Raw genomic sequence first — 15798 nt, forward strand, 5'->3', positions numbered from 1 at the left:
TGCGTCCTGCCCCTCCTGCAGGGGCAAGTGGTGTTTACTTTGATTCTGCCCCAGAAGTAGTGGATCTTCGTTTCTGCCTCTCCGGTAGTAGCCCAGGGCCAGAGAGAGCAGCCTCCCACGTGGCTTTGCCCAGAGAGAATCATCCTGGGGAAGCAGGTGGGGGTCGCTGCACAGCAGCCAATCACCGCTTGCATGCTTGTGTCACCAGCAAGCGGGGAGGGATCTCTCCCGGCTCCCCCTCTGCCTCCAGTCTTTTTCCCGCAGTGAAGACCTGTGCAAAAAGCTCAGAAGGCAGGGCAGACTCCCTCCTGCCCACCACATGCTCTGTCCTGCCTTTCCTTGGCGGGGCTTGTCACTCTTTGGAGTTCAGTTCTCTTGGTTGCCTGCCCCCTCAGCTCCTGACTGGTTTAAGAAATGATGGTTTTGCAGATTATCTGGTGTTTTGTTATTGTGAGAGTCATGGGGCAGGGTGGCTTATTGCTGTACTCTCAGCACTTTCAGGGGCTGAGGTGGGTGGATCCTTTGAGCCCTGGAGTTCAAGACCAGCCAGCCTGAGCAACATGGTGAAACCCTGTCTCTACAAAAAAAAAAAAAAAAAAAAAAATTAGCCAGACATGGCGGCAGGAGCCTGTAGTCCCAGCTACTCAGGAGGCTGATGTGGGAGCATCACTGGAGCTCCCCCAAAAAAGAATGGGAATGATGTTCCCTTGTGATTTTCTACATCCTAAGAGGAAATAAACACTTTTCTCTTTCACTTTTAACATATGCAAATGAGTGACTCCAAATGCCTTCTAGGGCAATGTCTCATGGCTTACAGTGCCTCGTGATTTTTCTTATTTCTTTGACGATTGCAGTTGTATTTGCTACCACTCGTGCAGCTGACATTTACCAAGCCCTTACCGTGTTCCAGCATGGTTTCATTTAGAACCATCCCTGACTCCTCTTTTCTCTCAAACCCACATTCAATTTGTCAGATAATCCTGTTGGCCCTATGTTGAAAATATAACCAGTTCCTTTCAAAAATAAAAATGGACTTATCATAAAACCTGGCAATTGCACTCGCATGCATTTTTCCCAGAGAAATGAAAACTTATTTCTATGGTGGAAGTTGTACACAAATGCTCACAGAAGCTTAATTTGTAATAGCCCTAAACCAGAAAAAAATACTCACAAACTATGGTGTATTCATATCACAGGATACTGTTTTGCTGTAGAAGGAATGAACTATAGATACAAGCAACAACTTGGATGAACTTTTGCTAAGTGAAAAAGCCAACCTCAAAAGGATACATCACTGCATGATTCTATTCACATAGCAAATAATGTAATTAGAGAGATGGGGAATAGAATAGTGGTTGTCAGGAGTTAGGAATGTGTATTAGTCCTGTTCTCCTCTTGCTATAAAGAAATACCTGAGACTGGGTAATTTATAAAGACAAAAGGTTTAATTGGCTCATGGTTCTTCAAGCTGTACAGGAAGCATGGTGGCTTCAGCTTCTGGGGAGGCCTCAGGAAACTTACAATCATGGGGAAGGCAAAGGAGGAGGCAGGGACTACTTACATGGCCAGAGCAGGAGGAAGAGAAAGGGGAGGTGCTACACACTTTTGAACAACCAGATCTCATGGTGAGATCCCATTCATGAGAACTCCGCTGGATTTGGTGGGGACACAGATCAGTACCATATCAGAATGGGAGGGGAGGGTGTGGCTGCAAAGGGGTAACACAAGAGGCTTTGTGGTGATGGTACAGTTGAGCACCTCGATCATTCTGGTGGCTACTCCAGGCTACTCATGGGACAAATTTGCATAGAGCAACTTTGTGGTTGGCCAGGCGTGATGGCTCACGTCTGTAATCCCAGCACTTTGGGAGGCTGAGGTGTGGGGGATCATGAGGTCAAGAGATCGAGACCATCCTGGCCAACACGGTGAAACCCCGTCTCTACTAAAAATACAAAAATTAGCCAGGTGTAGCAGTGTATGCCTGTAATCCCAGCTACTCAGGAGGTTGAGACAGGAGAATCGCTTTAACCCGGGAGGAGGCGGTTGCATTGAGCCAAGATTGCACCACTGCACGCCAGCCTGGCAACAGAGTGAGACTCTGTCTCAAACAAACAAACAAACAAAAGCTTTTTTGTGGTCTTTGTGCTGATATCAAGTAAGTGGTATCATTTCCAGTACCAATTGATTTTCTGATTCTGTGATACCAATTGGGTGTTCAATAATTCAATTCTATTCCGATACTAACTACCTGGAGTTAGTGTCAGGCTCCACAGGCTGAAGGGCTCAGTCCCATAAGACTACTCCCATTTCTGCCAGCCGCGGTGGCTCATACCTGTAATCCCAGCACTTTGGGAGGCTGAGGTGGGCCAATCACCTGAGGTCAGGAGTTCGAGACCAGCCTGGCCAGCATGGTGAAACCCTGTCTCTACTAAAAATACAAAACTTAGCCAGGCATGGTGGTGGGCACCTGTAATCCCAGCTACTCAAGAGGCTGAGGCAGAAGAATTGCTTGAACCCAGGAGGCGGAGGTTGTAGTGAGCTGAGATCACGCCACTGCACTCCAGCCTGGGCAACAAGAGTGAAATTCCATTTCAAAAAAAAAAAAAAAAAAAAGGGGGCCAGGTGCAGAGGCTCATGCCTGTAATTCCAGAACTTTGGAAGGCCGAGGCGGGTGGATCACCTGAGGTCACGAGTTTGAGACCAGCTTGGCCAACATGGTGAAACCTCATCTCTACTAAAAGTACAAAAATTAGCTGGAAGTGTTGGTGAGTGGCTGTAATCCCAGCTACTTGGGGGGCTGAGACAGGATAATTGCTTGAACCCAGAGGCAGAGGTTGTGTGAGCTGAGATTGTGCCACTGCATTCCAGCATGGGTGACAAAGTGAGAATCCATCTCCAAAAAAAAAAAAACAACAAAGACTACCCCGATTTCACATGCCAGTCACGAGTACTGGGTCCCCAGGTTACCCACACTTCTGTCCAGCCAACTACAAATTTGGAGGTTCCCATGACCCCCATTCCTCAGGTTTGACAATTTTCTAGAATGACTCACAGAATTCCGAAAAACATATTACTTAACCATTACTGGTCTATTATAAAAGATACAACTCAGAACAGCCAAGTGAAGAGATGCATAGGACTAGGTACCGGGGGGTGCGTGTGCAGAGCCTCCCTGCCTGCTCTGGGCGTCACCCGTCCAGCATCTCCATGTGTTCCAACCTGGAAGCTCTCCAAACTCCATTGTTTTGGAACTTTTTGAAGGTTCCATTACAGAGGCATGATTGATGAAATCACTGGTCATTGGTGACTGAACTCCATCTCTAGCCACTGTCCCCTCCCTGGAGGTCAGAGAGTGGGGCTCAAAGTTCCAGCCCTCTCATCACCAATCATGGCTTAGTCTTTCTGATGAGCAGCCTGCATCCAGAGACTATTTAGGGTCCTTATTAGCATAAGCTCAGGTATGGTTGAAAGGGGTTTGTTACGAATAACAAGACATTACTGTAACTCAGGAAATTTTAGGAGTGTTTTAAAAGCTCTGTGCCAAGAACCACGGACAAAGGCCAACTCTATTTTTCTCACTATATACATGATTTCCCATTTCCTACAGGCACACACAAACACACACACAAATGGGTGCATGTGTAACTGGTTAGATCTGAATAAACTCAATGGATTGTGCCAATGTTCCATTTCTTCATTTTGATACTGTACTCTGGTTATGTGAGTTGCTCGTATGAGGGGAACATGGGACTTCTCTCTACATTCCTTTGTGACCTTCTGTGACCCTACAATTATTTCAAAATTAACAACTTAGAATACAAATAACCAGAGTCCAACTCCCGCGCCGCTACCAGCCTGGTCCACACCACTTTTTCTCCTGCCTGGATTATTGCAACAGCCTCCTTTTGTTTTTTTTTTTTTTTGAAATGGAGTCTTGCAACAGCTTCTTAATGGATCTCCCTGCTTTTCCATACAGTCTATTCTCAATAAAGCAGCTTTGTAAGACGGGTCCTACCATTTGTAGAAATAAACAAAAACCAATCAAATGAGAAACACAAAGGCTACTTATTCAGAGCTTGCTATAGCAAGGGAGTCAGCCAGCATCACTTGCATTTTTGTAGGGATTCAAAGTCAGGCTGAGCCTTATAGTGGGGGGAAAAAAAGGGGTTGGGGAAGGCTTCGGGTGTGCCCTAATTGGAGGCTATTGGCCTGGAGGAGCTGAAGGTGGGATAATTTGGAGGGGATTCTGAGATTGGCTGGGGAGAGGTGGGTGCATATTTGGCTTTCTCTTGCTGGCCCCAAGTTGGAAGCTGGGACAAAAATTAGGGAAGCTGCCAGTTTTTAATCAAGTTCTGGCCTTTGGGGGCTGGTTGTTAGAGAAGTTATTGTTTTGCTTCCTGGATGGCTACTGGAGACAGTGATCTGGCTTCCTACATGTCTGACTTATAGCAGACTGGCATCCTTGGCTGTGGATGCCAGATGAAGGGGTTGGTTTCCTGGGCAGCTTGCTGCAGGCTAGGCTCGGAGTTCTAGTTTCCACAAGGTCTGGCCACGGTACACCTGTATGTTCAGTCCCTCATGTTCCTCTGCTTAGAAGCCTGCCGGGGCTCCCACTGCACATAGCCCTTCCGGTGGCCTACCAGGCCCTACACGAGCTGGCCCCATTTCCCCTCTGGCCTGGTCTTCTGCCACTCTCCCGCCTCTCTCCATCCCAGCCACAGTGGCCTCTTTGCTGTTCTAGAACATGCCAGGCCCTCTCCCAAGGCATTCATGGCCTTTTAACATGCTGTATGCCTTTCTTATTTCTCTCTCTCTCTCTCACACTCTCTCTCTCTCTATATGTGTATACAATACGTACACATGCACACACACATACACATATATGTGTACACACATACACATATATGTATACACACACATATATACATACACACACACACACACACATATATGTATTTTTTTTGAGACAGGGACTCACTCTGTCACCCAGGCTGGAGTGCAGTGGTGTGATCCTAGCTCACTACAGCCTCAAACTCCTGGACTCAAGCGATCCTCCCACCTTAGCCTCCAAAGAGCTGGGATTACAAGCATGAGCCAATGCACCCAGCCTCCTTTCTGATTTTTAATGCTTATTGCTTAAGTTTAGCTCTCCCAACGAGAATGTAAATTTCACAAGGACAGGGTTCTTGGTGGGTTTGTTCCCCTACTATATCCTTAGCACCTAGAACATTGCCTTGCCCAGCACATAGTGAGTACCCAATAAAAAATGTCTGAGTGAATGAATGAGTTTGCGAGTATGTGTGTGCAGATACATTTACTAACATCTACTACTTTCAATTAGGTGCTCAGCGTTTACCAGACACTATGCTAAGTGCTTTTATCTAGTATCCAATTTTTATTCTTCATAGCTTTCCTATGGGTAGGTGTCATCAGGCCACTTATCTTTCAGGTAAAGTGAACTCAAAGGACATGCTGAGAGCCCATGAGCTTCTCAGGGACCTAAATCAATGTTTAAAACCTGAGAAAAGTCTTGGCTCCAAAACGTAAAAACTACAGAATCATCCAAATTGATAAATGTTTAATCAAATGTCTACAAAGTGTTATCGATTGTTAATTTATGTCATTAATTCTCTATTGGCCTCTTTAATTATTAAATGTAGTGTTCATAAGAATTTCATTACTTTTGGCCGGGCGTGGTGGCTCAAGCCTGTAATCCCAGCACTTTGGGAGGCCGAGCCGGGCGGATCACGAGGTCAGGAGATCGAGACCATCCTGGCTGACACAGTGAAACCCCGTCTCTACTAAAAAAATACAAAAAACTAGCTGGGCGAGGTGGCGGGCGCCTGTAGTCCCAGCTACTGGGGAGGCTGAGGCAGGAGAATGGCATGAACCCGGGAGGCGGAGCTTGCAGTGAGCTCAGATCTGGCCATTGCACTCCAGCCTGGGCGGCAGAGCGAGACTCCGTCTCAAAAAAAAAAAAAAAAAAAAATTTCATTACTTTTAAAAAGAATCTGTAGACTAGATGTTTTTTAACTCTTGGAGCACAGTCATGCATCCGTTAACCACAAGAATACCATCAGAAAAATGCGCCATTAGGTGATTTCAATGTTGTGCAAACATCGGAGAGTGTCCTTATACACTGTGATGTGTGGCCTGCTATACACTTAGGCTATATGAGATATAGGCTACAAACCTGTACAGCATGTGACTATACTGAACACTGTAGGCAATTATAATACAATAATAAGTATTTGTGTATCTAAACATAGAAAAGGCACAGTAAAAATATGATATAAAATATTTAAAATGTATACCTGTCTAGGGTACTTACCATGAATGGGGTTTGCAGGACTGGAAGTTGCTCTGGGTGAGTCCATGAGTGGGTGGTGAGTGAATGTGAAGGCCTAGGACAATACTGTACACTACTGTAGACTCTAAAGACACTGTAACCTAGGCTACTACACTAAGTTTATTAAGAATATTTTTCTTCTGCAGGGCGCGGTGGCTCATGCCTGTAATCCCAGCGCTTTAGGAGGCCAAGGCGGGTGGATCACCTGAGGTCAGGAGCTCGAGACCTGCCTGGTCAACATGGTGAAACCCCATCTCTACTAAAAATACAAAAAATTAGCCAGGCATGGTGGTGGGCACCTGTAATCTCAGCTACCCGGGAGACTGAGGCAGGAGAATTGCTTGAACCTGGGAGGCGGAGGTTGCAGTGAGCTGAGATCGCGCCATTGCACTCCAGCCTGGGCAACAAGAGCAAAACTCTGTCTCAAAAAAAGAAAAGTTTTTCTTCAGTAATAAATTAACCTTAGCTTTCTACAACTTTATGAACTTTTAAATTTTTTTAACTTTTTGACTTTTTATAATAACACAGCTTAAAATACAAACACATGATACAGCTCTACAAAAATATTTTTTCTTTGTATCCTTATTCTATAAACTTTTTAGTTTTCAATTATTTTATTTTTACTTTTAAAACCTTATTGTTAAAAACTAAGACACAAATACACACATTGGCCTAAACCTACACAGGGTCAGGACCATCAATATCACTGTCTTGCACCTCTACACTTTGTCCCACTGGAAGGTCTTCAGAGGCAACAACATGCATGGAGCTGTCACCTGCTGTTACAACGATGCTTTTTTCTTTTCTTTTCTTTTTTCTTTTTTCTTTTTTTTTTTGATAGAGTCTTACTCTGTTGCCCAGGCTGGAGTGCAGTGGCATGATCTCAGCTCACTGCAACCTCCGCCTCCAAGGTTCAAGTGATCCTCCAGCCTCAGCCTCCCAAGTAGCTGGGAGTACAGGCACGTGCTATCACGCCCAGAGAAGGGGTTTTGCCATGTTGGCCAAGCTGGTCTCGAACTCCTGACCTCACGTGATCCACCTGCCTCGGCCTCTCAAAGCGCTGGGATTACAGGCGTGAGCCCCCGCGCCCAGAGGACAATGCTTTCTTCTGGAATCTCTCCTAAAGGACCTGCCTGAGGCTCTTCTTGAGGAAGTGTCGGTCTTTTCAGAAATATGTCCATGGTGGTTTGCCGGGTTTGCTTCTTTTTTCCATCATAGATTTGCATGAGTATGCTTTGTGTCACCTAAAATGTTAGCTCGGCTATGACGTCACTAGGGGATAGCAGTTTGTCAGCTCCATTATAATCTTACGGGACCGCCATCGTATACGCAGCCCATCACTGACTTGAAACGTCGTTATTTGGGGTGTGATTGTACTTTAAGAATGCAAATGAATAACCCAGGGAGAGCTGAGAACGCATAGGTAATTACACCATAAATGAATTACTCTTAGCCAAGTAATTTCCAAGGCAAACATGCAAAAATCACCTGTGTTATCTTACAGTGCTATGTAATATTTAACGTAGGATTTCTGTGTATTTTAATATTTAATAAGATGTGGGAAGGAACTTCCAAAGGTAATAGCACCTGGTCCAGGAGGTCTTAAAACGCCCTTTGATTTCAGAATGCCTCATTTTGCAGATTTAATCCAGAATCTGCAGTTTCTGGCGACGCAGTAGTCCGCCTCCCCCAGTTTCTCCAGGCCAAAGCCTCCCACTTTCCTCCCTACCCCCACAACCCTGTCAAGTGCACCTGGGCCAGGCACAACAGCGGTGTGTGTGTGTGTGAGAGTGTGAGTGCGTGAATGCATTTGGGAAAGGCTAGGCAGGGTGAATATTCCCTAGACCCCGCTCTTCACCGTCACTCTACCACAGCAGCTCACTGCCCCTCCCCGCCCCGTCCCTCCCCGGCCCTGGAAAGCAGCCTTTGGAAAGAGGAAACCAGCTATCTCCCGTGTCGCCACAAGATGGCACCACAAGCTCGGGACTGGTTTTCTCTACGTTTCCGTCATGAAAAAACGGGAGATCTGACCTGGGAGCCAAGGCGCCCAGGGAGGCCTGTGGATGCCACTGGCCCGGCTTCTTCTCCTCCTCGGGGTGACTCGGACCCTCTGGAGTGACCTGCATGGCTTTGTGGTTTGGGTGCCCATGAGACCCAGAAGTCAGCATGGAGACTCAGGGCTTCTCTTGGGCCACTTTTCTTCTCATACCCAGCATGCAGACCAAGGTTGGGATGAGATCTGAACATGGGGCAGAGTCCCTGACCCCAGAGCAACTCTGAGAGCACCTTGCCCTTCTTCCCACGGCACAGGCACCAGCCCTCCTCCCCAGCTCAGTCCCTGCTTCTTTCTTTTTTTCTTTTTTTTTTTTAAAGACAGGTTCTTGCTTTGTCACTCAGGCTGGAGTGCAGTGGTGCAATTATAGTTCACTGCAGCCTTGACCTCCTGGGCTCAAGAGATCCTCCCTCCTCAGCCTCCCGAGTAGCTGGGACTACAGGTGCACACAACCATGCCCAGCTAATACCTAGGCTGGTCTCCAAATCTTGGGTTCAAGTGGTCCTCCCACCTTAGCCGCCTAAAGTATTGAGATTAAAGGTATGAGCCACTGTGCCGGGCTTGCTTCTCCTTTCTTCCTCTGTGGCCCTGTTTCTCACTCTGTCTCTGCCTCTCTCTCTCTCCTGTCCCTCCCTCTATCCCTGTCTCCCAGTGGTTTTGTCTTTCCTAGTTTACCTTCTCTCTCTATCTCTGCCTCTCTTTCCCTCCCTTCTTCTGTTCCTCCCTTCTTCCGGCCTCCTCAATATCTAAGACTTCTTCATCTTATTCAACAAGCTAAGTTTGAAAACCAGTTGCTGGTGCCTGTTACATGGCAGACACCACGCCAGGCTTTGGAAAGTCAGTGAAAGCAAACTGGAGCCCCAGCCCAGAGGGGAACTATGGTGGACAAATCTTCAGTGCCGAGAAGAGTCTCTTTCATCTTCAGCTTCCTCGCTCTCTGTCTCTCCCCGCCACCTCACCTATCCTGTCTAAGCAGGGGGGAATCTGGGGCAGTAGGGGTAGAACTGTGTCCCCCTCTGCCCCACCCCGACAGTCCACCCATCAACCCCTATGCAGTGGAGTCAGGCTTGGCAGAGCAACTGAAAGTCGCAGGTCTTGAGACCTTCTTTATTCTAAACTCATCTTACCTCCCCACAGTTATGGGCTTGGAGCCATGAGACCTGGTTTCAGGAACCTGCTTTGCCCCCAGATTCCCCTGGGAAGGTTTTCTCTGGGCCTGCTGGACCCCCATCTTCCTTGGCAACGAGCCGGGTGGATCAGTAATCCCCTGCTCTTCTCCCACTCTGCACCCCAAGGTGCTCCTGACCGATCACTCACTGCTCCTTTAGCTTCACCTAACACTCCCAGCTGCCCTCATCAGTCTTGAAGATGTTGGCCTTGGGTCATCACTGAAAGGCTTGATCTCCTGGTTGGACTTCACTTGGCCCAGGACAGGAATGAAGAACTACCCACCAGCCCTCACCACTCCAGTATATAAACAAGTCTCCCCAAGTGCCCCTCCCCATCACTCTATGATTTTGGGCTGGGAGGCCCCACTGAGGGGCTAACCAAGAGTAGCTGAGTAGCTGCTGCAAATGACCCAATGACTAAGATTTTACCATTGGCACTTCTTTCCCTTGAAATTGTTACAGGCACTAAACATCCCAGAGCCAGTGGGGTAAGATGGACTATGAAGATTTTCAACCTTTACCCAGGCATTACCTGCTTCCCCCAGCCCACCATCCTTTCTCCCATCTTTCTCCAGGGCAGAGTTTCTTTGTCCTTCCACCAGGACTCAGGACCCCAGTCTCTTCTCTTCATCTAGAAACTCCCTCCTGGCCAGGTGTGGTGGTCGCTCACATCTGTAATCCCAGCACTTTGGGAGACCAAGACAAGAGGATCGCTTGAGGCGAGGAGTTCAAGACCAGCCTGAGCAACAAAGCAAGATCCTGTATCTCCAACAAATTTAAAAATTAGGTGTAGTGGTGCATACCTGTAGTCCTAGATACTTAGGAGGCTGAGGCAGGAGGATCACTTGAGCCCAGGAGTCCGAGGCTGCAGTGAGCTGGTGAAACTCCATCTCTACAAAAAATACAAAAATTAGCCAGATATGGTGGTGCACACCTGAAATCCCAGCTACTAGGGAGCTCGCCTCTTAAGACTCGAGTCTGCCGACGCTCCCAGCCGAATAAAAAACCTCTTCCTTCTTTAATCCGGTGTCTAAGAAGTTTTGTCTGCGGCTCGTCCTGCTACAGAGGCAGAGGTTGCAGTGAGCCCAAGATCATCTGAGATCTGAAATTCAAGATTGCACCACTGCACTCCAGCGTGGGCAACAGAGTAAGACTCTGTCTCAAAAACAAACAAACAAACAAACAAACAACAGAAAGAAAGAAAGTTACCTGAAGTAACCTGACATCAATCGGTTATTTTTCTTTTTTTCTTTTTTTTTTTTTGAGATGTACTCTCGCTCTGTCGCCCAGGCTGGAGTGCAGTGGCGCGATCTCAGCTCACTGCAAGCTCCGCCTCTCAGGTTCATGCCATTCTCCTGCCTCAGCCTCCCGAGTAGCTGGGACTACAGGCTTCTGCCACCACTAATTTTTTTTTTATTTTTAGTAGAGACGGGGTTTCACCGTGTTAGCCAGGATAGTCTCGATCTCCTGACCTTGTGATCCACCCGCCTCGGCCTCCCAAAGTGCTGGCATTACAGGCATGAGCCCCCCCACCTGGCCACCAGTTATTTTTAAATTGTTCTGTTTCTCTGTTCCTGCCTTACGAAGAAAGTAACTTTGAAATGACCGATCCACTCTTCGTTCTTTGTTTCTGGCGTCTTTAGCCTATTCTGTCTTCAAAACCTGCATCCTCTGCTCAGCTCAACGGTACGCTCATTCTGTTTTATAGAAGTTAGTAAGTATGATACTATGATATATCTATTTTTTGTTTTTGTCTATAGTTCCTGACTCACAGCCCATATAACCCTTGTAATTTCCTAAGAGACTGAAGTGTGATAAGAGTATCTTTCCTTAAAATACTTGACCTTTCATCCTTGGTTCCTGAAACGGCTCTGGAGCAGCTCCAGAATAAGCATAAAGGTGAAAGATAGGCCAGGCGCAGTGGCTCACGTCTGTAATCCCAGCACTTTAGGAGGCCGAGGCTGCAGGTCACGAGGTCAGGAGTTGGAGAGCAGCCTGACCAACATGGTGAAACCCTGTCTTTACTAAAAATACAAAAATTAGCTGGGCGTGGTGGTGTGTATCTGTAATCCCAGCTACTTGGGAGGCTGAGGCAGGAGAATTGCTTCAGCGCAGGAGGCGGAGGTTGCAGTGAGCTGAGATCATTACTGCACTCCAGCCTGGGCAACAGAGTGAGACTCCATCTCAAAAAAAAAAAAAAAAAAAAAAAGTGAAAGATGGGCTTGTTCTTTAGAGCCACAACTGAGCTTATGTTCATAACCACAGGATGGGTGGCTGCTTGCCAGGGGAACCAACCATCTGCTCAGAGCCCTACCCTCCACCTTCGGGCAGGGGAGAGGGACCAAAGGTTGATCACTAATGGCCAATGATGTCATCGATCATGCCTACTTAACGAAATCTCCATAAAAACCCGTAACGACTGAGTTGAGGGGTTTTCCAGGAAGGTGGTCTTGTATGGAAGATTTTGTATTCAGGGATGGAAGCTTTTGTATTCGAGACCCTTCCAGAGTGTGCCCTGTTTATCTCTTCATCTGGCTTTTCATTTGTATCCTTTAAAATATACTTTATAATAAACTGCTAAATGTAAGCAAGTGCTTCCCTGCATGTTGTGAGCTGCTCTAGCAAATTAAACCCAAGAAGAGGGTCATGGGAATCCTGATTTATAGCCATTTGGCCAGAAGTACAGGTAACACAACCTGGGGCTTGTGATTGACACTGGAAGTGGGGGACAGTCTTGTGGGACTGAGCCCTCGACCTGTGGGATCTGATGCTATATCCAGGTAGATAGTATTGGAATTGAATCAGGACACCCAGCTGGTGGCCACTGCAGAACTGGCTGCTGCTTGATATGGGTGGGTGGAGGAACTCCACACATGTGGTATTAGAAGTGTGTTTCTGGAGTATGGTAGGAGAAACTGAGTTTGTTTTCTACTCATACACAGAGAAACAAAATCACTAAAGAGCAATAAATTGTATTCTGTTCAGATAATATAATGGAAGAAATATTCCATTTATAGTAGTACCAAAAAGGGTAAAGTACCTAGGAATAAATGTTCAGACAATGTAAAGGACATTTCAAAACTTCTAAAGGACACAAAAGAAGACATAAAAACACACCATGTTCATGGATAGGAAGACTCACTATCATAAAGACTGCAATTTTCTTTTTCTTTTCTTTCTTTCTTTTTTTTTTTTTTTTTTTTTTTTTTGAGATGGAGTCTTGCTCTGTTGCCAGGCTGGCTGTAGTGTAGTGGCTCAATCTCGGCTCACTGCAACCTCCAACTCCTGGATTCAAGTGATTCTCCTGCCTCAGCCTCCCAAGTAGCTGGGACTACAGGTGCATGCCACCACGCCCAGCTAATTTTTGTATTTTTAGTAAAGATGAAGTTTCACCATATTGGCCAGGATGGTCTCAATCTTGATCTGACCTCATGATCCACCCACCTCAGCCTCCCAAAGTGCTGGGATTACAGGCCTGAGCCACCACGCTCAGCTAAAGATTGCAATTTTCTATGAGTTACTTGACACATTTAATATAATCCCAATGAAGATACTGACAATATTCTTTTTAAAAAACTACACCAAGTAATTCTAAAGTTCACTGAAAATAGAAACACTAGTCAGCCATGGTAAGTGGCTTGCATCTGTAGTCCCAGCTACTTTGGAGGCCAAGGTAGGAGGATCATTTGAACCCAGGAATTTGAGGCTGCAGTAAGCTATGATCGCACCTATGAATAGCCACTACACTCCAGCCTGAGCAATATAGCAAGACTCTGTCTCTTAAAACAAAAAAAGACAGAAGGTCTTTCTTAAGAAGCATTAAAAAGAATTACTCCTATAGATATTTAATGTTTTATGGCACCTCAATAATTAAAACAAAGTGGTCCTAGAGCATGGATAAACATTAGCCTGATGGAACAGAGCAGAAAGCCCAACTATAGACCTCAACACAAAAAATTCATGGTGTTGAAAAAAGGGGGATCAATATTTTATACTTTATACTTATTTAATTTCCAAATGAGTTCACAATTTTACATGTAAAATATAAAATAATAAGATTACGTTAAATTCTGTTATGATCTCAGAATGGAGGTTTTTTTACTTATGACTCAAAATCCAGAAGTCGTAAAATATTTATCAATTCAAATACATTTTTAAAATTTCATGAAAAAATATTATAAGCAAAGTCAAAATACAAACCAACAAATTGAGTGAAAAAAAATTTACAGCTCATATCAAAACGGCTAATCTTCCTAATATTTAAAGAGCTCCCAAATGTCAAAAACAGAAATAGAAACAACCAACACTAGAAAAATGAACAAAGTAGAAAAAATAACAGTTTGTAGAAAAGGAGACATGTGGCTCTTAAACATATTAGAAGATGCTCAACCTCACTCAACACAAAAGCAAATGAAAAGGTTTCTAGGTAATTCAATGGGGGAAAGATACCTTTAAACAAAAAGTGCTGGAAAAATCGGATATCACCATGAAAAAAAAAGAACCTCAACCTTTACTTCATATCATATACAAAAATTAATTCAAAAATGGACCACAGGTCAGGCAAGGTGTCTCATGTCTATAATTCCAGCACTTTGAGAGGCCAAGGCAGGTATATAACTTGAGGTCAGGAGTTTGAGACCAGCCTAGGCAATGTGGCAAAACCCTGTTTCTACAAAAAACCTAAAAATTAGCCAGGTTTGGTAATGTGTACCTATAATCCCAACTACTTGGGATGCTGAGTGGGGAGGATTGCTTGAGTCCAGGAGGTTGAGGCTGCAGTGAACCAGGATTGTGCCACTGCACTCAGCCTAGGCAACATCTCGAGACTGTCTGAAAAGAAAAAAAAAAGGATCATAGACATGAAGTCAATAGCTAAATCTGTAAAATTTTAGGAGAAAACATAGGAGAAAATCTTCAAAAAGTTGGGATGAGCAGAGATTTCCTGTGTTAGTCCCTTCTCATTCTGCTATAAATCACTGCCCAAGATGGGGTAGTTTATAAAGGAAAGAGGTTTAATTGACCCACAGTTCCGCAGGACTGGGGAGGCCTCAGGAAACTTATAATCGTGGCAGAAGGGGAAGCAAACACATCCTTCTTCACATGGCAGCAGGAAGAAGTGCCCAGCAAAAGGAGAAAAGCCCCTTATAAAACCATCAGATCTCTTTTAAGAGATTCCAAGTCGCTAGGATTATAGGTACTCACTATCACGAGAACAGCATGGAGGTAACTGCCTCCATGACTCAGTTACCTCCCACTGAGTCCCTCCTACAACATGTGGGGATTATGGGAACTACAATTCAGTATGAGATTTGGGTGGGGACACAGTTGAACCGTATCACCTAGGCCAGGCACAAAACCTCTAACCATTAAAAAGTTATAAATGGGACTTCAATATTTTAAAAACTTTTGCTCTTCAAGTTAGAGCATTAAGAAGCTAGAAAGGCAAGTTATGGACTGTGGAAAAATATTCCAAATATACATATCTATTAAAGACTGTCTAGAATATTCTAAGAACTCCCTTTTCTCTTTTCCTTTTTCTTTCTCTTTTTTTCTTTCTTTCTTTCTCTCTTTTCTCTTTCTTTTTCCTTCTTTCTTTTCTTTCTTTCTGTCTCTCTCTCCCTTCCCTCCCTCCCTTCCTCTCCTCCTCCTCCTCCTCCTTCTTCTTCTTCTCTCTCTTTCTCTGTCTCTCTCTCTCTCTCCCCCCCCCCCTTTCTTTCTTCTTCTTTTAAGAGATCAGGTCTTGCTATGTTGTCCAGGCTGTTCTCGAACTTCTGGGCTCAAGTGATCCTCCTTCAGCCTCCCAAGTATCTGGGAATACAGGCATATGTCACTGCATCCAGATATACTAAGAACTTCTAAAGCTCAACAATATTAATAGCCCATTTCTTAAATGAGCAAAATATTGAACAGATAGTTCACAAAAGAAGACACGTGCCCAAAAAGCAAAGTAAAAGTGGCTCAACATTGTCAGTCACACCTGCTAGAGTGGCTAACGTTTAAAACACTGACTATACTGCATGTTGACAGGATCACTTTGGAAATGTTTGACGGTTTTTCAATCCAGCAATTCTACTTCTAGGTATTTACCCAGAGGAAAATAAATGTCCAAACAAAGACTCATACACAGATGTCTGGAGGAGCTTTATTTAATAACCAAACCTGAAAACTACTCAAATGTTCATCAATGGATGAATGAATAAATTGTGCCTCTACCTAGACAATGGAAT

The 15798-nt window shown here is 45.1% G+C and overlaps 1 protein-coding gene across 1 annotated transcript in view; it reads right to left on the reverse strand.

The window, feature by feature from the left end:
- The window catches only part of NPTN (neuroplastin), a 416039-nt gene extending 400761 nt beyond the window's left edge, over nucleotides 1–15278 (reverse strand). The window contains exon 1 of the mRNA XM_050797752.1: nucleotides 15275–15278. The gene's annotated coding sequence lies outside the window, so the exon portion shown is untranslated. The remainder of the gene's footprint in view (nucleotides 1–15274) is intronic.
- Between the last annotated feature and the right edge of the window lie 520 nt (nucleotides 15279–15798).

The sequence above is a fragment of the Macaca thibetana genome, chromosome 7 (assembly GCF_024542745.1).
Source record: "Macaca thibetana thibetana isolate TM-01 chromosome 7, ASM2454274v1, whole genome shotgun sequence".
NCBI classification, from domain to species: domain Eukaryota; kingdom Metazoa; phylum Chordata; class Mammalia; order Primates; family Cercopithecidae; genus Macaca; species Macaca thibetana.